This window comes from Oryzias latipes, chromosome 16 (assembly GCF_002234675.1).
Source record: "Oryzias latipes chromosome 16, ASM223467v1".
Taxonomy (NCBI): Eukaryota; Metazoa; Chordata; class Actinopteri; order Beloniformes; family Adrianichthyidae; genus Oryzias; species Oryzias latipes.
The window spans coordinates 2619243-2641200 of NC_019874.2; positions in this window are offsets into that span (position 1 = coordinate 2619243).

Below are 21958 nucleotides of genomic sequence, written 5' to 3' on the forward strand. Positions count from 1 at the left end.
CGTAGATTTAGAGAAGGCGTATGACAGGGTGCCGAGGGAGGAGCTGTGGTACTGTATGAGGTCGTCTGGAGTGGCAGAGAAGTATGTCAGAGTAGTTCAGGACATGTATGAGAGAAGTATGACGGTGGTGAGATGTGCTGTAGGTCAGACAGAGGAGTTCAAGGTGGAGGTGGGACTACACCAAGGATCAGCTTTGAGTCCTTTTTTGTTTGCTATGCTGATGGACAGGCTGACAGACGATATAAGACTGGAATCTCCCTGGACAATGATGTTTGCGGATGACATTGTAATTTGCAGTGAGAGTAGAGAGCAGGTGGAGGAACAGCTAGAGAGGTGGAGGTTTGCTCTGGAAAGAAGAGGCATGAAGGTCAGTCGTAGTAAGACAGAATACATGTGTCTGAACGAGAGGGATCAAGGTAGAAGCGTTAGGTTACAGGGGGCTGAGGTGAAGAAGGTGCAGGAGTTTAAGTACTTGGGGTCAACAGTTCAGTGTGATGGGGAGTGTGGAAAAGAGGTGAAGAGGCGAGTGCAGGCAGGTTGGAGCGGGTGGAGGAAAGTGGCAGGAGTGTTGTGTGACAGAAGAGTGTCAGCAAGACTCAAAGGAAAGGTGTACAAGACAGTGGTGAGACCAGCTCTGCTCTATGGGTTAGAGACGGTAGCAGTGAGACAGAGACAAGAGGCTGAGATGGAGGTAGCAGAGATGAAGATGTTGAGGTTCTCCTTAGGAGTGACCAGGTTAGACAGGATAAGGAACGAGTACATCAGAGGGACGGCTCATGTTGCCTGTGTTAGCGACAAAGTCAGAGAAGCCAGACTGAGATGGTTTGGACATGTTCAGAGGAGGGATAGTGGATATATTGGTAGAAGGATGTTGGAGATGGAGCTGCCTGGCAGGAGGGCAAGAGGATGGCCAAAGAGGAGATACATGGATGTCTTAACAGAGGACATGAAGTTGGCTAATGTTAGGGTAGAAGATGTCCATGATAGAGTGAGGTGGAAAAGGATGATTCGCTGTGGCGACCCCTGATGGGAAAAGCCGAAAGAGAAAGAAAGCTGTGAATCAGAAGCAGAGCAAAAACGTGTTTGTAAAACATGTTTTATATAAAATATGTTGGGTGGGCCATAAGCTCCCTGCTCCGCTCCATTCGGATTTTTAGACAAATAGATTTATGTCCGTCTTAGTTTTCCATAACTGAGTTGGTATCTGCATCAAAACTGTACAGATGGATAGCTCCAATATTGCTGGTCTATTTTTGCTGCACCAATGATGTTAGAATGGGGGTAGAGGGGCTGTAAGCTAGTGGGAGCGTGAACAGACGGATGACGGGAATTGTGGGGAAGCTTACTTTACAGAAGGAAAATTCTAATGAACCACTGCCACTTTGTAGAAACTGTCCTAGAAAACGATACAGATTTTTTTTTCTTTTTCGCTAAAACATAAAAATTATGATTAAAAGGCCACTGGGAACATTTGAAAATACATTTAAAGATGATCAGAGTGGGTCTCCAAGATATAGAAACGGTTACCAGAAATAACTCTTGTCGTTCATCATAAATGTTCATTTAGCCTGTCGGGGACAAAATGGCTCTTTAGACGTTTGATGAAATTCTGCTTTTTACTGTTATTATGGTCACACAATACTATATTTGTGATTTTTAACCCACCAAAAAAAAACCTCAACTTTTTATCAAAACAAGCATTTGTATAAAGCTGAAAGGCGTACAAGTGGCCATCTATCCATCTTCAAGACCAGTTGAAACTCTTTTGGGGTCATAGCACTGTGACCCCAAAAGACCCTCACGAGTGGGTCATGGCCACACAATCACACACACTCACATCCAGGGATCAACAAGAATCATCAATGAACCCATGAAGCATGTTTTTGGGCTGTGGGAGGAAGCCGGATTGTCAGAGAAAACCCACACATGCTCAGGGAGAACAGGCAAACTCCAACTCCACACAGAAAGGATCCAGTTGGGATTTGAACCAGGGCCTTCTCGCTGTGAAGTCAGATGGCAAGCCACTGGGCCACAGAGCCGCCCTTCCAAGTAGCTCAAACATTAATACCTCATCCGCCCAGGTGATGTGATAAAATCTACTCAAAACCCGATCTAAACAATTTAGTGATGGCGGTTGTTCACCACAAAGTTTGGGAGATCAAATTTACAGTTTCTATCCAGACAGGTTCTGAATAGAAAGATATTATTTCTTTTTTCTGATTCAAATCTGACAGTTTTTCAGGAACTTTTTAACCTAATAACAGCAGAGGGAGACCCAGAGGAAGTCCACGGACAGTCTGTCTGCACATCCAACCTTTCGTGGATGTGATCATTTTATTCATCCAGGTTCCTCTAGGATAGGAGGCAAAATGTCTTCTACTTATAAAACTAAGACAGATTTCCCTCACTAAAACTTTTTCTGATGATCTAAACGTAACTTCATCCTGAAATTATTTGAAATGCAAACATATACGTATAATAAACAACCTCTTTTCATAAATAACTTGTCTTTCATTCTAAATTGTTGTCACATTGGAGCTTAAAGAAAAAATAATTGCTACTCTTATCTTACTTTTACAGATCCTCCGAGTGTAAGTTCCACTGACCCGAAACAAAACGCTTGCACATGTGCTGTTCACATCTGGCAGTGACTCTAGTTTGTTGGGATTCTTATCTTTAATTTGAGCAATGCTGGTAAGTTAAGTTATACTTTTCCTGTGGAAAGGTTTAATGAGAATGCAGAAAAAGAAAAGTGTTTTGCTCAGTGCTTCCAGAGAATAATAGACTGCTTGACAAAATGACTTTTAAAGCTCAGACATTGAACCTTTTATTGAAATCCTCCATTTACGCTTTTTTCATCCATGCTGTGCATCTTAAAAACGAGCATCTGAGAAACTGTGATTCATTTCTGAGTGTGTGTGCTGTTTCTGTGTTCATGATACTCATATAACAGTGTGCATATGTTCAGGCCTTCTGTGTGAATTGCCTTTTGCAGTGCCTGCCAGTAAAAGCTATAATTTGACTGTAATGCTGCCAATGCACAAACAACACCCGGTTTGATAATCTGTATCTTTTTCAGAGAGCATAAAGATGTGTGAGCATGGCTCAGTATTCCATTGTGCTGCAGCGTTGTCATGGCGGCTCAGGGGAAGACTTATCCATATGAGAGGCTTAGAGAGGCCTGTTCAGATCTGCCAGGATTAGGCCTAGGCTAATACACTGGGTCAGCAGCATGGTGCTCCTAATGAGACAGGTGTACAGTACTTACGACTGTCTCTTCACGTAGGGGAGGCTCAACAAAAGCTGATATCATCCCTCCTGGCTTAGCTGGACTCATATCATGCCTCCAGTGCTAAATACAGTTGTTTTTATCCACTCTAAAGCAGACAGCAGGAGGCTCAGAGGTGAGCTGCGCTGTTTATGGTGGTTTTGTTATTCAGCCAGTGGTCATGGGTCTAGTGGACCCACTAGAGCAGGGGTGTCAAACTCATTTTGGTTCAGGGGTCACATTCAACCCGTCTGATCCCAAGTGGGCCGGACCAGTAACATAAAAGCACAAGTTGGAAAAGTTGGAAAAAATGCCTCAACCAACATGGTAGCCTAATCCCTTACTATGTAAGGGTTAAAGGCCGACGAAGTGTGCATAAACACTTTTTTATGCACGCCGTGGAAGCCTGAATTGTCCAACGCTATATTTCAGGTTGCTTCCTCGAAGTACGTTAAAAAGTGATAACGCATACTCTAGGCCATTAACCTGCTTATACCATGGTCACTTACAAAAGAAATAAATAGTTACCAGTTTTTAGTCCTTAATTCTTGTTTTTTTCCCAATTTCGATCGCTTTTCCCACAAAAAGCGGACTATTTGTTTCGTGGTGCGGTGCAACAAATAGTCCGCGCCGCGCCGCACAACCGCTGCAGTCAAGATTCGGCGATATAAAGTGATATATATATATGCAGATCTTTCCGATGGGTTAAATAAAGCATCAGTTCAGAGAGAAAGTTCACCTCTTACCACTTGTTTTTTTCCGAATGATGAAGCTAAAGGTTGTTTCAAAGAAGCCGGGGCAGTGATACAAAACATTTAAGCTAGGTGACCGGAACTTCTTGTTTCATCGTGCGGTTATCCTGTGGTATACCACTTTTTAATGCACACCTGGCAGCCAATCAGAATCGAGTATTCACCCGGACATTAGTATAAAGACCGAATATTTTACATCCGAGAAAAATTAAACACCTGCCTAAAATGTAAATGTGCAAATCAATGAAAAATTAAACTAAATGAAACTTGCAAACATCTGTGAACACAATAATTTGGAATTAACCTCCCTTTCTTTCCTGAAACTTCACCCGGCCATCAGGATCAGGATTAGGATTCTGTGCAGAAACACATTTACTGTCATTTACGTGTCCAAAACACAAAGAAATGTCCAAGAATATTTTCCTGGTTTGCTGCCTAAATTTTGTGGCAACACCTGCCTTCTTCCTGAGCTTTGATGGGGCGCCAACAGTGACCAGACTTACTTTACGTGACCAGTACACTCCAACATAGTCTAGCACAGTAACTAGAGAGCTGACTATGTCATCAGCTGTTGTTGTGTCTGTCAACTGTCACTGCTCCATCACTGACGTCACGGCTGCAGTAAATGCAGATGGTTATTTTGTCAGTCCAGCTAATAGTTGGTAAATCTTCTCTTTTCTCAACTCCCCTTGCAAATGGTGAAACTTTTCTTTATGGTGAGTCTCATAGGGGTGTTGAATCTTATATTCGTTGAGAACTGCGACCTGTTAATAACATACCAAGCATGCAGGTTTTGCATTCAGCTCCGTGAACAAATAAGTTCCGAGCCGAGTGCCAAGTGTCGTGGAGTGCCTTTTTTCTTTTTGACAACATTTTGGGGGCTGCACGGTGGCGCAGTGGTTAGTGCTCTTGCCTCACAGCAAGAAGGCCCCTGGTTCAAGTCCTGGCTGGGGGACATGAAAAACACAACATCAATGGGGGATCTTTCTGTGTGGAGTTTGCATGTTCTCCCCGTGCATGCATGGGTTCTCTCCGGGATCTCCAGTTTCTTCCCACTATCCAAAAACATGCTTCATAGGTTAATTGGCAACTCTAAATTGTCCATAGGTGTAAGTGTGAGAGTGAATGGGTGTGTGATTGAGGACATTCTACCCTGCAACAGACTGGTGACCTGTCCAGGGTGTCCCTTGCCTTCGCCCACAAATGGATAGACTCTGGTAGCCCCGTGACCCAAAAAGGGACTAAACGGAATAGAGAATGAATGAATGAATGAACAACATTTTGGTCATTATTGTGTCACTACTGATCATTCTTATAGCAATGTAACAGTGGTGAGACTTGTGGGGAACCAAAGTACATCTTACCCAGATGCAGAGCTGATAGGTTTGGCACGTGCAGAGATATGCTGTTTCACCTGTTTTGCTTTTCCTTTGCTCTCCCTAGTGGCGGAATTGCGCATTTCGGTTGTTTCTTTAAAAAATCATAACTCTGGACTAGAAAATGCTTTCTTTTTAAACATCCTTATAATTTTTACTCTTTACGACTGGGCCAGATTGAACCACCTGGCGGGCCGGACACGGGCCGCGGGCCGTTTATTTAACACGCCTGTGCTAGAGTTTTGGACAATTTTATGTTGACAGATGTTTACTTCTTCTCAATTGCAATGGTTAATATTTGTCCTTAACCTTTTTCAGATCACATTTATGCATGAATGTGCAGCTCGCTTTTTAAAATTAAACATAAAAGGAAAGAAAATCAGTCATCATTACCTTTTTTTAGCCCCGGGTCCAATGGTACCAAAATCCCTGTGTGTAATATAAAAGTGTAGGGTGGGTGTACAGAATTATGTTCTTCACAGAAAATGAGGAAAAGCTTTTAAACTTCAGGTTGACAAAATATATATTTATGGTTCATCTTTTGGACAGGATCAAGGAGTAACAAAGAATCAGATTCTTTATAATCCGATATATTGAGCTATATTCATAGTAATAAATAGACATTTGTTATGCATAATCATTTTCCTGCATTTATCGCATATGTGTGCTGAAATAGCATTATTAAGCAAAGTAAAAGGGGTTTACTTAGAGAAAAAAAAAAGGAAAATATGTTCAACAAAATGTATAAACCTAAAATGCAAATCTGTCTTATATTATATATTTATAATGAAAAGCTATTTTAGGAAACAAGCTAAAAAAAAGGAAATGTGTGGTAAAACACCAAGGTGTTCCTATAATTATATGCTGTGCTTAAAGCTCCTCTCTGATCATCTTTTGTAAAAGTGTTTCCAGTGGTTTTCTTAAAATACAATTTGCCATTTTTTGCCAAAATAAAAAACTGTCATTTTCTAGGACATAGTTTCTGTAGAGCGGCAGGAATTTATTAGAAATTCACCTCTGAGTTGTGGGTAAGACTGTTGGCGCAGAACAAGCTTGCTCTGATTTCCCATCATCCCTTTGTTTTTACTGTTTCCCACAGCCCCTCACAACCCCAAGCTAACATTGGCATAGCAACACAAATGGTGAGAAATATTGGAGTTTTCCAGCTGTTCAGTTTAGATCCAGATTCCAGCTCAGACGAGGAAAGGAAGAAAACTTCAGAAAACACAATTTTGAGCTTAATTTACTTCTAATATGTCCTCTGTCATGATAATGAACATGTTAAAAACACCAAGAATACCATTTTCATTGCGTATGCCTTAAGCACTTATTTTCATGCATTAATAAATTGAATAAAGTTTGTTAATCTATTGCTTATTAAGCTTTTTTGTTTCCTTTTTCTTTAATCTAGTGAAAATTAAAAAATTGTAACCCTTTAACACTGCAGTTTCAGCTTTAGTTCTTTTGACTGTTGAAGCTATTTACGCATCAATTACCCAAATTAATTTTGCGGTGCAAAGCCAAAATGAAACGTCCCCTTTGTTTGTGTCAGAATCAGCGGATTCACGTTGATCATGTGAAGGATCAAAGAGTTACGATACGGCAAAGCGAGTGTTATTTAGGTGTCCTGGCAACATCTCTGATGTAAAAGGGTTAAAACTAATTTAAAAATGCACATTTATGTATTTATGTTTTGTACACAGTTGCTTATGATACAGCTGTTAAGCTGAATCCCTGAAATGACCCATTTGGGATCATTAGGGATATTCTGACAAGGTATATAAAACTTTTAGCTTTTTGTTTCCAATAACTTTTCTGTACCTGGACATTTGACACAAACATTTCTCCCATAGCAGAAGTCAACAACCCCCCCAGCATCCCACCCTCTACTCCCTTTGCTTCTCCAAACATTTGTGAAATCCTATTTTCCTTTAATAAAGTATAGTTCTGTCCTGCAGATGTATGCTTGGATAACATGTCATACTCTGTCTTTGTTGAGAATGCGGCCTCGCTGATGTTCCTCGGCAGCGAGAAAATTGCCTTATTGAAACACGTTGCTCGGAGTGACTATAATGCCACACTGAGGGCCAACATTATGCACATGACATATTTGCGACCTTGGAGTGGAAAAACCATGAATATAAAGTAATCAGTGACAGCACCCACATGTTTCTGTACCGCGATAGCGTTGCTTTTGCTTACACCTTTGTCAAATATGATGATTTCATGACTTAAAAAAACCAATTGGTACTGAGCTGACTGCTGCAAGGTGAGTTTTTTAACCCTCTGCAGGATTTAGCTAAGACTGACCAGCAAAAACTAGGGGAGAACGATTCACTCTAGTGAATTCATAGTAAAACTAGGGGAGAACGATTCACTCTAGTGAATTCATAGTAAAACTAGGGGAGAACGATTCACTCTAGTGAATTCATAGTAAAACTAGGGGAGAACGATTCACTCTAGTGAATTCATAGTAAAACTAGGGGAGAACGATTCACTCTAGTGAATTCATAGTAAAACTAGGGGAGAACGATTCACTCTAGTGAATTCATAGTAAAACTAGGGGAGAACGATTCACTCTAGTGAATTCATAGTAAAACTAGGGGAGAACGATTCACTCTAGTGAATTCATATCATCATTTGTGGTTGACCATACAATCTAAGCAGACATCGGTTATTTTGGAACAATTCAATCGACTGTCCTAAGATCAATCCTGGATATTTTTAGCCAAGAATATCAAGGTACCTAAATAAATACCTCACTAAATTCCTGCTACTGAACAGTGAAGTTTTCCAGATTCTTGGATTTCTTCCAGATCATCAAATCTAAATGAAATCTGTGTCCAAACAAACAAGAACACTAGAATAAATGTCAAATTCATTCACATGTTTGTTTCCTAAAGTTCACCACTGTTGTTTTTCCACATCCAAAGAATCCAAAGGGAACATTCTTAGAACATTCTAGACACTGGATGGTCACATGACTTTATTCAAAGTCTGTCCACACATTGGACTGGAAGGATGGACTGATCGGTGTTAAAGACTGGAAGGATGGACTTATCCGTGTTAAAGACATTACATGTGTGATGCACTTGGTCGTTTTCATGTAAAATAAACCTAATGTGGCTCAATTCAAGTGGTATTTTCCAATATCGATTTGATGGATTGATTTCTTTATGAAGTTCTTTTCATTGGTATAGGCCGATTTGACCTGAATATGTGCGAATGTTTTTACAGGCATTTAAAATATATACTCCTAATGATTAGAAACAGACAGTTTGTGAGAAGGCTCTTTTGCTGTGCACAGGGCCTGAAAATAATGTTGTTTCACTGAAGTCAGCGCTAGCAGTTTGAGTTTAATGGGCCAAGCTCTATGTGTGAGTTTGTGTGTGTTTGAGTGTGCATGTGTTTGTGAGACGGAGAGAAAATGTTCTGGGGAGCTGTGTAAACAGAAATCCTAAGCTACCCCAAGAGTGCACTTTTCTGTGAAGTTAAGAGCTGTGTACACATGTTTATTACAATTTCAAACAAAATGCAGATGCTATTAAACAAATGGGGTTGAGGCAAATTAGCCAGGAATTTAATATTTGTCAAGTCTATGATATAGGACATGCTGTTACGAGACAGTGGTCTGAAGTACCAGTGGCGCCTTTCATCCAGCAGGCTCTCTGGAGGATATTTGTAATTAGCATCATTTGCCTAATACTTCAGGTTAATTAGAATATTTAATTGAATAGCTCTAATCTTCTGAGATGACTATATTATAATCAAATTAACATCAACACTATGCTGGCTATTGAACATGGCAGACTGCCTGGCTCCTGGTCTCTTATCTGTTCAATCTCCATAGAGCATTCTCACATACTTAATGGTCCATTTGAACTATGCTATCAACATTTGATTATGCCTGAACAACAAAGGCCGCTGCACAACCATGAGGAATAAAAAAAGGAGATGATAAAGAAAAGCGCTATGGCTCCCATATGGCAGGTTGGGAGAGCATTGGCTCTGTGTGAAGCAGTGGAGCCAGGGAGACCATCAAGGGAAGGACTCAACTCTTCCTTTCCTGCATTCGTCTCTCCTCTGCTCAGCCAAGTGTTTGCCAAGATAAACAGACGAAGGGACATATGTTTGAGAGGCTTTTGGAGGACTATTGAGAGAGTTTTAGCAGTTGAACCAGATGAGAAGAGCTCCGTAACCCTGAGTGTTTATGTCGCTTCATACAATAATTACTCATTTCTATTTTTATCTTTTTTAAGTGCATCAATTACACACTAAGGCTTTTTCTCCATCCCCATTCATTAAGAATCGTAATAGTTTTGCCGGCATTAATTTCAGCTGGAATTAAATCCATCATCCTGGATTTATGAACTCCAAAAAGTCTCACACTCACGCACAATAACCTACCTCACACAGAGAAAAACAAACTAATGAAAAGCTAAATATTACAGTGCGTTCAATTGCAACTAACAGATGGTAGCTAAATGAAAAGAAATTACATATACATTATCTCTGCTTTATGGCTTCGCTCTAATTGAGGCGATTATAACTCCTACCTTTCTACTCTGTAATGAAATGAATTTATTCATTTAGGCTGGAACGTGTCACAATTGTACTCGCCAGTATTTGTGTTTTGTGTCTCAAGTGATATTTTTTGACAGTGCCATATGCTTCCCAGGCGATATTTCTTCTTGGTTGAGTTTTATGAGATCATTTTATTTGTCCCTGCACTGATTTCTTTATATATCTGCAAATGAACTCTTGTTGCAAATAGATGCCCATATGCCATGAGGATGCAGAACAGAGGCCAACAAATATTCCTTAGGCTTTTTGCTAATTTGTTTTCTCAGCCCTGTCTCTCTGTATTGCAGCTGATTGTGTATTGTGGCCATATTAAATTGATAATGAATAAATGTATCATCAGCCCTACCCTGCCTTCAGGAACGAAAACATAATTGTCTTCTCGGCCTGCTCAGTTTCACGCATTGTTGGAAATTACAAAAAGCAACGCAGCAGGTAATCAAGGACCCTGTTAAATATGAAAAAAAAAAACTCTTAAAGAGGAGATAACGGCATCTTTAGAATTGCAGACACTGTATATTTCTTTTAGTAACAGCAATGAATTCAAATTGCTTTCATGCAGCGATACTTTTCTTTCAATTAATTGTTAAATTGTGCCTTTCTTTGCTTTACTTTAGTAATTTGTTTACAATTTCCCACATGAAATTCACAGAATGTTCATTTTAATGTTTCCCTTTGTTTTAATTATTGCAGCTATCATTATCATTTTTATCTGTTATCTCTACTCAACAACGTGTTTCTCTGCATGCAACACAGTGAGGCATTTCCTGTCCAGCTTTACTTACTGGAGTAAATTAACTTTAGTACAGATGCAAATAGTGATTCCCCATTCTTGGGTCAGACTCCATGTGGTCGGTGTTTGAAAGCAGAACTTGATCAAGTCCGTAGATCAAGTAGCCACCAGCGAGATGGACTTTGTTCACTTGAAAAGATTATATGGTTATAATTCCTTTATATTGGCTTTGTCTCTCTTTTGTGTGGTCTTGCAGGGTTTGCTATCATCCTTTCTTTCGTTATTTGTTCCCTTCCTGAAGAGAACCACATTGCATGAACATGTTCAGTACTCCACATACAGAAGGTCCAAGCATCTTCATGACTGGAAATGATCAGTGAGAACAATACAACTTATTTTATTTCTGCCTCTGGATCACATCTTAAAAAAAGGAAAAAAATGAGAGTCCAGATGACATTTACCGCCTGCCACTAAACACTAAACTACACATAACATATTCCTCAAATTTCTTATTTACAAATATATTTTTGAAAATGATAGTTTATTTGTACAAGTTTTCATGATATCCTATTGAGCATTCGAAACTTTAACATCAACAAAAGAAAAACATGTCTGCCTTAACCCTTGTGCTATTCTACGGGGTCGAGATGACCCCACCCTTCCATTGACGTGTTCTCCCTACCATGACAAAGGTGGATAAAGGTGGAAAGATTTCATGTAATCCATGGACACCAGTGAAGATCACAAATCATTGAAGAAAAAAGGTTCAGCGCTCTGTCTAGTGGGTCTAGATGACCCAACTCCCAATGTTAAAGTGCCTAGGATAGCACAAGGGTTACGGCAGTGATAGCAACTTGAAACTTAAATTCATATGTTCTCCTGGGATTTTCATCTTCTGAGGTAAAAACAAATAACATTTGAAAGCTCACTGTCATCTCTCTATTTTTAACTTAAAGCATCTCTAATAACGTTTGCTGTTTTAAATATTACGTTGATTATTTCTATGATGTATTGTGATTTTAATGCATTTTTCTGTTTTGTGAAGCACATTGAATTACTTTGTGTACGAATTGTGCTATACAAATAAACTTGCCTTGCCTTGCCTTACTAAATAATTTTCCTTTAAATGTCAATAATCTTGACTTAGTAAATAAAGAATTTGTTTGTTCCAAATTTATAAATTGTTCCATTAACTCGTTTCTGTTGTAATGTAAATAAATTAGTTTTTTATGTAATATAAGGCCATAAAATTGAACAATAAAACATTTTTAACACATTACAGGACATATAGTGCTTAATGTTTTTCAAAACAAAACATTTCTAACCGCTTTACTTTTTTTCCTGTTTTTTATTAGTAGAAACCATAAGCTCAGTCAGTCTTTTCCAAATAAATGAAAGCTTATAATTATTAAACCAATTTGAGTTCAACCATTTCAGTTTCAGTATCTTCTATCAACTGTTACAATTTTTTTTCCTGAAAAAAAAATCTGTTGCATCATAAGAAGCAAGTACAAGTTTCCATACATTTGAGACGTCACAGATGTCATCTTTATATACAAGAAAAAGAAGAGGACCCGATATGGAGCCTCGTGGGACTCCACATTCAATATTCATGCTTTTTGAGGAATGACCTAACTGTACAAATTGGCTGGTAAAGCAGTAAGTTAAGGGAAAGTCCTCTAACCCCAAGCAAGTAAAACTTTGACATTGAAATAGAATGATTAACAGTATCAAATTCCCTTTTTTTAATTTATAAACAGTCCCATTGTGTATTTATTTTCATCAATTGTTGTTGAAATGTCTTTTGTTACTGTAATAATTGCCAATGCAGCTGAACGTTTGACGGAAAGCCATTTCCACGTCCACCAGCGGCCACCAGTGTGTGAATGTGTGTGTGAATGTGTGTGTGACTGGGTGAATGGGTCGGTGACTGTAAAAGCGCTTTGTCCTAGTAGGTAGAAAAGCGCTGTATAAGTATACACCATTTACCATTTTGACATTTAATAACTTAATAACTAGACTCTGAACAAGTAACTTTTCTATTATTAAAAAAAATGAAGAAAGCAGTGATGGTTGTCTGTAGTTGTTAAAGAAATGTTTGTTGCCTGTTTTATGAAATGGGATAACTTTGGCAGTTTTTATACCTTCCTTATACCATTGTGATCTCACAATACAATTAATGTATAATAATATAATCTATAATTAACTAATGTCTTGTTTTTTTTTTCTTTCTTTTGGACCACTGAAAGTATTTTTATTTCATCCACCTAGTGACCCCTTTTTGACTTTTGTTCTAATTTCCTTGAGTTTCTATGTCTTTTGCTAAATTTGTAGCATTTCTAACAGTCAGGCTGCCTGAATGAAGCACGTAAGGGCACACAAGGACCAGACACTCACCACTTGAACAGCACTAATGTGCTCCTTTCAAGGGTTGGAAAAAATCAAATATCCATACAACCTGGGGACTCCGCTTTGGTAGTGATGTATGGGTAACGACCTTTACAACACACGGAAGTGTTAACCGTTTGAAAATTGGTTATAAAGAAGAAATTATCCCGACCACCCGTGAGTGAAGCCAGGAGACATCCTGGACAGGTCACCAGTATGTTCCCTTTGGATTCTTTGGACGTGGAAAAACAACAGTGGGCGGAAAAACAGCTTAAGAAGATGAAGGAATGAAGGAAAAGAAAAAATTAATACCTGCAGTTTCAAAATTCAGAATTTTTAACTGAGTTTTCCGACTTCCTATCGATTACTATTTTAGATTCTGATGAAATTATAATATTAGGGGATTTTAATATCCATGTTGATGACCCCAGTGACTGTTTAGGAATTGCCTTTGCAGCTTTATTAGATCATGTTGGTTTTCCCCAAAATGTAAATGAACCCACTCACTGTCACAAGCACACCCTGGACCTTGCTTTAACCAATGGTACCATGGGTTAAAATCTCTACACCCATGGTATAGAGATTGGCCAAATGAGTGTCCTTCCTCATAACCCCATCATTTCTGTTCACTTTCTGATTACCTTCCAGTTTACATTAGAACATGCTACTGCCCCAGTGAATAAGACACAACTTAGAAGAACCTTATCTGACCGTTCTGTGTCTGAGTTTAAACTCACAGTTCAACCAATACTTAGTAACATTCTGAGCAAATACTCTGAGACCAGCTCCCATAGTATCAGTCCCAGTACAAATGATCTGTTTGTTAATGATGCCTTACAAGCCCTTAGGAGTACACTCGATGTTGTTGCCCCCCTGAAACCTAAGCTCGTCAGACAAAACCGAGTAGCACCGTGGTTTAACGCTGAAACACGTTCTCTTAAACAAGTAACCCGTAAGTTGGAAAGAGAATGGTGCCGCACCGGTTCAGAGCAGTCTCTGAATACCTGGAAACATAGGCTATTAAATTATAAAAAAGATCTGCATAGAGCTAGAACCCAGTTCTATTCCACCTTAATATCAGAAAATGGAAATAATCCAAGATTTCTTTTTAGTACTATTGCTAGATTAACTCGCAGTCAGAGCTCAGTAGAACCACATATTCCTGTTTCTCTCAGCTCTGATGATTTTCCTACATTTTCAACAGTTAAATCTCAAATTTTGGACATAAGTTGAATCCAGTTATTCCTACTATCGGCCCAGAGAAGGCTGAAGTGGTAGAAGTGAAGGCATTCATAGAAATCTCTAACATTGGACTTCTTCACTGCTGTGGATCAAGCGGATATATTGTCAGTTATGTCGTCCTCCAAATCCTCAACTTCTGTGTTAGACTCAATTCCCACTAGACTTTTTAAAGAAACCTTCCACCTAATTAATGATTCCATATAACCATAATAAATACGTCTCTGGAAACAAGTTACATGCCACGATCTTTTAAATATGCAGTTGTTAAACCGCTTCGGAAAAAGCCCAGTTTAGATCCTAGCAATCTGGCCAACTATAGACTAATATCAAGCCTCCTCTTTATTTCTAAAATCCTAGAAAGAGTTGAAGTTAAGCAGCTTTACTGCCACCTACAGGACAACAGCCACTTTGAAGACTTTCAGTCAGTGTCAGGTTGGGGGGGCTGTGGTAGCGTGAAGGACCCAGAATGCAGAGACTGGAGCACACGGTTCCAGGGCAAGGGGTTTAATCTTAACAAAAGGCGCTGTAGAGCTGGGTAACAAAACAAAAACTAAACTTACTATTGCATAGCATGAAAACATGACATGACGGAAGAGCCTATAAAGACGTTAGATGACATTAAGGACGTTAAGACATTAATGGACCAGCACATGAGGAAGGCAGAGACAAGACTTAAATACAGACAGGAATGACAAGACAAAGGTGAACATGATCAGGGCAGATTGGGACACAGGAAGTAAAACTCAAGAACATGACAAAACAGGAAACCTTTCAAAATAAAACAGGAAACAGAACTCAAACATGACAGAACAAGATATAAAGGAAAAACCAATACAAAATAAACCCAAACCACGACAGTCAGGGTTTACACCTTACCACAATACTGAAACTGCACTAGTTAGAGTCCCTAATGACTTGTTACTGGCCTCAGAAAAGGGAATACTCTGTATTCTGGTCCTGTTAGACCTCAGTGCAGCCTTTGACACTATCGACCACAGTATTTTACTCCATAGATTAGAGCAGGGGTCGGGAACCTTTTTGGCCAAGAGAGCCATAAATGCCACATATTTTGAAATGTAATTTCGAAAGAGCCATACAATAATGTAGTGTCCCTTCCCCACACTGAGGCACGGAGACTTAACCTCTTTTAAAGTTCTTTATTCCGATTACTGCAGACCGCAACAAACGCCCTTCAATTAATTCAGCAACTCCTGAATCTCGCTTCTCCCAACTTTATATTCCCCTGCTCCCGCTGTAGCCCTCCCATTTCCCTTATTCGGCCCATAGCTGAACCCCATTGGTCCAAACTACCTAACAACAGGCTGAGCGACAGAACTGAGGACCAATCAGATCTCTGCTTGACGTGTTCAATAAACTCCAGAACTATTAACGCGGCCCAACAGCCATCCAACTCAGTCCGCGACAATTTGTTTAAAACTGAATATACAAATGAATGTGTGCATTTGATTTAATTTCAACATTTTTAAAGTACAATAAGTCTGTGGATTCTTTTTAATAACATTGTTATGCTGTTGCTGATAAATGATGAGTATTTCTCGTGGTAGTTCTGCTGATGGTCTAGTCTGGTTGATACGTGGTGAGTTTCTGCTTCGTTCAGGCGTTGAGACTTTAAACGTGATCGTAGGTCTGAATGTTCTGTAGATGTGACAAAGACTGATCACATGCAGACGGGGAGCCAAACACACACTCACACGCCGCAGTGAGTGACGGGAAGCGGGTTTTACGTTTTTACAATCCCTGCGAGATTCACCTGCTGCCTGTCCCCACAACACCTCAGCCCCACCCTCTGCTTTCTCCCTCACACATCCCGTCCCCGCATCTGCGCGCTCTTTCTCAGAGACGGGAGCGCGCAGTTTTAGGCACGTCAATTCACAGGTTTCCAGCTGGTACAAACTCTGTGAAATAATAGATAATAGTAACTGATAGCGCTGGCGGAGATTTCTCTCTCTAAGCACTGCTACTACTGCGCGCCTCTGGCATCGCATCGCGCCCGAGAAGGACTGGTCTAATGAAAAAAAAAAAACTATAATTAAAGATTTGTCTGCGAGCCACATGTGACCATCAAAAGAGCCATATATGGCTCGCGAGCCATAGGTTCCCGACCCCTGGATTAGAGCATGACATAGGGATCAGAGGATCTGCCTCCAGTGGTTTGAATCTTATTTGTCCGATAGGTACCAGTTTGTTAATGTAAATGGACAGTCCTTTCAGTGCACTCGAGTTAATTATGGAGTCCCACAGGGCTCAGTTTTAGGACCCATCCTGTTTATGCTTTATATGCTACCCCTAGGAAACATAATCAGGAAACACAACATTAATTTTCATTGTTATGCTGACGATACGCAGTTGTATGTATCCATGAAACCTGACCAGAATGACAATATAGAGAAACTGAATGCCTGCATCAGAGACATCAAGAACTGGATGACAATTAATTACCTCCTCTTGAACCCAGAAAAACTGAGGTCATTATACTAGTTCCTAAAAACCTCAGAGATGCTCTGTCTGCTCAGATAGTCTCCCTGGATGGTGTAAGTATAGCCCCTAATTCCACAGTTGGAAACCTTGGGGTTTTATTTGACCAGGATTTATTATTTAAGGCTCACATATCTCAGGCGTGTAGAACTGCCTTTTTTCACCTGCGGAATATTGCTAAGATCAGAAATATACTTTCTAAGAGTGATGTTGAAAAACTCATCCATGCATTTGTTACGTCGAGGCTGGATTACTGTAACTCCTTGTTAGCAGCGTGTCCTAAGAGTTCCTTAAGAAGTCTCCAGCTTGTTCAGAACGCAGCAGCTAGATTGTTAGCAGGAACTAGCAGAAGAGATCACATCACTCCTGTGTTGGTTTCCCTCCATTGGCTCCCAGTTGATTCTAGAATTAAGTTCAAGATCCTCCTGTTAACCTATAAGGCCTTACATGGACTGGCCCCGTCCTATATTAAGGACCTCATAGTCTCTTACCATCCAAACAGGACACTTCGCTCGCAAAATGCAGGACTGCTTGTGGTTCCTAGAATTAGTAAAAGTACGGTTGGAGGTAGAGCGTTTAGCCACCAAGCCCCTGTCTTATGGAATAAACTCCCAGCTCATGTAAGAGAGGCCGACTCAGTTTCTACATTCAAAGTTAGACTGAAAACGTTCCTCTTTGGACAGGCTTATTGTCAGACTAGCTAGTATTCAGAGATTATTTAACTTAATGTTAATATGTTTAAATTAAACTTAATAACAATAACTATTTGTTTTAAAAGGCTGCTAGAAGTTGAAGCTGGGGTAACTATGGTGCACTGGGGTTCTGTCCTCTTTTCTCATCTACTTCTCTCCTCCTTCTCTCCTCAATTCTTGATCATTTAGTTCCCTCTGTTTGGTGCAGTGCGATTCATGTACTGTCCCTCTTTCCAACTCCCCTCCGGGTGAGGGCGAGTGCTTCCAGATTCCAGTTGGCTCATCTGTGCCCCTGTACCTAACCGTGTACCTAGGCTCTGGCTCATCTCTGCTCCTTCTCCTACACCTGGCTGTGGTTTCTGTTTCCGGTTCGACTCACGCCCCCGACTGTCCCCCCAACTCCAACTGGATAAAGCTCATCTGCTGAACTTTAAATATGTAGTTGTAGAGTTAGATAAGGTAATTTTTCTCTATGAATTCTGGTAAATCGCCTGTCCGTCCTGGGGGAGGATCCCTCTTTCATGTGGACACCCCTGAGGTTTCTTCGTTTTGTCCGGAATCTGTTTTCCTTACCGCGAAATAGGGTCTAAGGGCAGGGATGTCCAGTTTAGCTTAGTCAGTTTGTTAGTTCAATTTAGTATTTTCCTATTGAATTATATGTATTCATGATCCTTTTGATTTTATGTTTTACTTTTTCAATTACCGATATGAAGCCCATCAAGACGACTTTTGTTGTGAATTTGGGCTATACAAATAAAATTGAATTGAAAATGATATGACATCAAGTCGTTCATATATCGGAATACAGCTGTGAAATAAAAACGTGGAGCAAGATCCATGAGATTTGCACTGCTTCTACATTTTGCACCAAGCCTCCTCCAACTATAAGTACATGCGCTAGTATCGAATAGCAACAGTCAAATGTGAGATATGTGTGCTAAAAACGCATTCAAGAATGCCCATTTAGTGTGTTCTAAAGTTCTGAAGTATCCGCTTCGGCATGCTCGTAGAAAAATGTGCATTAACGTCTCACACTACAGGCTCTCTGAGCGGCAGTCTATGATCTTACCATTTTGGGGCCACCTGTGTGTCTAAGCTTCTTTAGGACCGGAGAGTCAGGCTGTGTCTCACAACAAAATGTGCCCATGCAACAACACTGGCTTACTTCCATACACAGTGTCAAAATTCCTATTTCATTTTGTTTACTAGGAGCAGACTATGATGTTGATAATACAACTGCTACAATTAAGAGTCGATGGAAAAGCAAATAATGTTTAAACGCAGTCAGTGGAGAATTTAGGAACTTCAAGTCTCGATTGGCTTCTTAAAAGCCGCTCTCTTAAAAACACTCACAACCCTGTTGACATAGTAAAGCTGCTCTGGCACATTCTGGCAAATTTACAAAACGTTTTACTCTCCCTGCCAGACGGAAATGAATGAAGCGCGCACCCACATGAGCTGAGTGTACTTCTTTAACTATACCAGATAATTAAAAGGTTCAACATGTTTGTCCAAAGCTTTAAAGGTTCTAATCATTTCCACAAGAAGCCAGCAGTCCTGTAAACATTTCAATTTTAGAATATTTTTGTGCGGTTAAACATGATTAAAGTCAGACCGGTTATATGAAATACTTCATTATGTTAAACTTGTTACACTTTTATTCAGGAAGTGCGGTATGGTTAGTTGAGATGTTCGGATTAAATACAGTTCAAAGTGTGTGAGTCTCAATGCCACATGTTTTGATATTAAAATAAAAGAACAGAAAAGTCTGAACCATCTGACAGCATGCTTTGAAGCTCACACAAAATGGAAACTATTGCGTCAAAACAGGACAGTAAACGCTGCATGTACAATTAAAGTGGCAAAACGATGGTTGAGGTGTTTAAAAGACTGTGTTGACTAAAGGCTGAATCACACGATTCGGCTGGATGATGCCCACTTGCTGAAAATCCTCCTGGATCTCCTACGGGGAGAAAGAAACTGGTGATCTTTATTAGGATTGTTTAAAAAGGCCTGCGCCGGCCCTCTCCTTGATGGCCGAGGCAGTCAGACCCCAGTGTATGGTCAGAGGCGGTTTGATGCTGGGTTTGATGGAGTATGTCAGTCCAATCAGCCCAGCTTCCAGAGTCTGATTGGGTCTGCCAGCCTGAGAGGCAGCCCTGATATTAGCTCTACAGCCAGCTGACAGCCGGCATAGAGGGCAACTTATACGACACACCACAGAGCTGGTGCGCAGATGGGCCACACTCTGTGTGTACGGCTCAGTGCAGATCAGAGAGGGAGAAATTTAAAATTGCATGGTGTTCTGCTGGAGCTAAACTACTAAGCTATTGCGACTCTTGTAAAGTACATAGTGCTGTCTTTTCATAGAAAACATTTGGCCACAAATCAGCAAATATTGAGTTGTCTTAAAAGAAAATGTGACAAATGTAAAATTCTGAAAATCGCTGCTGATATATAAAAAAAAGAAGAAAAAAAAAGTACTTTATTTATCCCACAATGGGTAAATTCTTTCTCCGCACTTGACCCATCTCCTGGGGGGAGCGGTGAGCTGCAGGCTAGCCGCACTCGGGGGGGCAACAGCTGGCTGGGGGGATCGATGCGCCAACCCTTCGAGTGTTGGACGACCTGCTCTACCGCCTGAGCTAAACTGCTGCCCAAATGCAGTTTTGATAGCAAGTCTTCTCATTCAAATCCATCAATGGAGGCGGAGTCGTGCACAAAGTGTCACCATTTGGATTCAGTTTACCAGTAAACTGTTGACCGTAACATCTATGGGCTACCACCTTAGCAAACACCTCTCAGTCAACACTGCTGACGCTCAACGGTTTTCCATTGGTGGTGGGAAGAGTTCTGCCAGCCCGACACCCAGCCTCTAAGCTGATCAGATGCCATCCTTACAGTATAAAAATCACTCCTAATCTACGGAAGCCCCACCCAAAAGTCTCATAGGCGATCCGGCATGGCCAAAGTGGGAGACCGACTGAAGACAGCTAGCTGAAGTCGGTGTTTTACTGGTGAGAGTTAAAAGCTTTGGGAAAGTTCTGGGGGATTTTCTTTCCTCTAGAGTTTATGAGCCATAGCAGATGAGTAGATGACCCAAGTTAATTATTATTGAATTTGTTTTCTCTGCTTCACTGACACTTACCTCAACCCCATGCAACAATGACACCCAGAGCTTCCATTAAGGCAGACAGCGTGGCTGCAGAGAATGGTTTACTGTTCACATGGCAAATTATCACTTGTCTAAACCTGTTAGGCATCATTTGTTGTGTTTAGTGTCTTACTTTTATAAATTTCACAGGAACATCATAAATCTGGAAACATGGTGTGCTGTTTGTTTAAAGCAAAAGAGCGGTTAACTGTTGTCACAGCTTTTGTTTTGGTCCTAAACACATCTTTAAGTGACAACGTTTTACAAAAAAGACTAAATACACAACTCAATGCGTTAGCAAAATTAGCAGAATATTGAATATGGAGAATAAGGAATCAGAAAAACAAAAAATGACTTTTGGTTCATTGAAATAACTAAATGTGTCTTGTCCAAACAATGTATGAAATGATCTGCAAATTTTTTGATTTGATTTGATTTGAAATGGTTTATTTCAAGCAATAAAATAAGAATAGTACACAAAAACAATACAATCAGCAGTTACACATTCATACAGAAACGTATCAAACTTAAGATAAATAGACATTTTAATAAATATTGCTTGAAAGGGAGTGGAAGGAAGCGACCTTATATAATCCCACCCCTGTTCTACCGTAACCATTTTATTACATGATTTATCATTATCATTATTCATAACTTTATCAGACAGAATTAAGAATCCTTAGCTATCAATAATATGGTAAAGAAACACACGTCTTCTTTAAGATGTTCACTGGTCTTAGTTCTGCATTGAGGGACATTTTCGTCAGCCACTAATAAACTGATCTAAAATGGTCAAATAATAAATACTCTGCCTCATACGTTAAATGCCAGGTTATTGAGGTGATGATTTGCTTCTTAAACAATGAGAAATGTTGTTTCTTGTGAAGGCAGCAATTCCCAAAACATACAATTTATAACAATTTTACTTTTGAATTTTTCATTTATAGGATGGTATGGAAATTTACAGGATATTTTTTGAGAGAGTTTTGACTTTTTAATCATTCAAGCATCTCCTATCCAAAAGGGATTTTTTGAATCCGACTGTTTAAAGATGTTCTAGCATCAAAGAAGCGTTTGAGAATCTTGTAGAACAGAAAAAAGCTTTGTATTTGGTAAATTCCTGATAAGAAAAAGAAAGATTCATTTTGAAAACTTTTTTCAACCCTGTTAATTTGAAAAACCTCAGTGAAAGTTGAAAACACTTGTTGTGAAAATCACAAATAGAAATGTAATGATTCCAATGCATTTGAAAAAAGAAAACACTCGTCAGATTATG